This window comes from Arachis stenosperma, chromosome 6, assembly GCF_014773155.1.
Source record: "Arachis stenosperma cultivar V10309 chromosome 6, arast.V10309.gnm1.PFL2, whole genome shotgun sequence".
Lineage (NCBI taxonomy): Eukaryota > Viridiplantae > Streptophyta > Magnoliopsida > Fabales > Fabaceae > Arachis > Arachis stenosperma.
The window spans coordinates 126674656-126676553 of NC_080382.1; the positions used below are offsets into that span (position 1 = coordinate 126674656).

General features: G+C 47.3%; 1 pseudogene; it reads left to right on the top strand.

Annotated features, from left to right (window-relative positions):
• The first annotated feature begins 274 nt into the window (after positions 1 to 274).
• On the top strand, positions 275 to 895 carry LOC130934568 (transcription factor TCP7-like; annotated as a pseudogene).
• The last annotated feature ends 1003 nt before the right edge of the window (positions 896 to 1898 follow it).

The following is a 1898-nucleotide window of genomic DNA, read 5'->3' on the forward strand; positions in this document are numbered from 1 at the left end:
TTAATGTCCCTGACCCCTTGAAAAAATGGACATATTTATCCCTCCGTTAGAGTCGTTCCGTTTGTCCTGACGAAAAACGGTGACGTGGCTCCCGTGGCGCTGACGTGGCCCCCGTGGCGCTGACGTGGCCGTTATGGGCTGCCACGTTGGATGGCCTTTTGAAAATAGGACGTATTAGTCCCCAGGGACCAAAACGTCTTCGTTTCTCCCCCACCCCCAATCTATGAAATCCTATGAGCCCTAATCCTTCAAATGCAGTGTGAAGGTGAAGCGGATGAAGGAAGAAAGGGAGCATTCCAACTCATGCCATCCGACGGAGCTCGGCCCCAAGTCCGACGGCCAGACCATCGAGTGGCTCCTCCGCTAGGCCGAGCCCTCAATCATCGCCACTACCAAAACCAGAACCACTCCCGCCAGCTTCTCCTCCGTTTCCGTCTCCGTACGCGGCGGTGCTGGCTCTCTCTCTTCTCCTTCCTCAACCTCCGCAGCGTCTTCGCTCGACCACAAGCCCTTGCTGGCTCCCAATCCCTTCATACTCGGCAAGCGCATACGCACTGACGACGACACTTCCGCCAAGGCCGATGGCGTCTTCGTGGGGCCCGCCATAGGGTCCTTAGTAGGCCCCGGAGCTCCCGCGGGGCTCTGGGCCCTCCCGGCTAGGCCCGATTTTGGTCAAATTTGGAGTTTTGTAGCGGCTGCTCCTCCGCTGGAGATGGTTGTGCAGTCGGCGGCGGTGTCGGTGTCTTAATAGCAACAAGCTTCTTTGTTCGTTCATCATCGGCATCAGCAGCAGCAACAAGCCATTGGAGAAGCTTCGGTGGCGAGGCTAGGAAATTACCTTTCTGGACATCTGAATTTGCTGGCTTCTAAGTCGGAAGGGCCCGAAAAATTTTAGGTTTAGGACTCTTTTGTTTTTAGTTTTTTTAGTGGAGAAGTCCATGAATTCAATTAGGATTTGTTTTAAGTTATTTATTATGATGATGATGAATTGCTGCAGATTGAGGCTGGAAGCGATTTTCAGAACCTTGATCATTAGTGTTTGCTGTGTGCAAGTACAAATGCAGCTTGAAAATTCATAGTGTTGGTTGTGATTAAAAGAAAGTAAAGTTCTCCAAGTTGGAGAGACTAATAAGCTTTGTAATGATAATGGGATTGCATTATTGGTTGCTTGGTTTTTGAGTTTTTCACTTACTCTCGTCCATCATGTCCTAAATCCTAATGGAGTGTACAAGTTTGGTTGTTGTTGCAGCCAACTCAAGTGCAACTAGTAGATTTAGTGTTAATGGTGGTCAAGCTCAACTCAACTTTGTTCCCAATTTATTGGAGTACACAACTCAACACAACACACCACACTACATTCCAATTCCTGTGAAAGAATTCATGTGTTGTTCTTGTTAATCATATGGGTTTTGGCACAGCTTGATGGATGGTGAGTGGTGTGGTGAGTAGTCAATGCTATCCTCTCTCTCAATCTCTCTATTTCTTTCACTTTCACATGTATTGTTCTTGTTAATGATATGGGTTTTGTGAAAGAATTCATATGTTGTTCTTGTTAATGATATGTTCTTGTTCATCATGATGTTATTTTCTGAAGTCACTATAGTGTGGGTGAAAGACCAGTGTTTTTTGAGGTTACAGGATTTTATAGATTGGAGGTGGGGGAGAAACGAAGACGTTTTGGTCCCTGGAGACTAATACGTCCTATTTTCAAAAGCCCATCCAACGTGGCAGTCCGTAACGGCCAGGTCAGCACCACGGGAGCCACGTCACCGTTTTCCGTCAGGGCAAACGGAGCAACTCTAACGGAGGGATAAATATGTCCACTTTTTCGAGGGGTCAGGGACATTAAAGTATTTTTCAATCCTCGGAGACGAAAATGTCCGCAAAAAAAAGGTCAG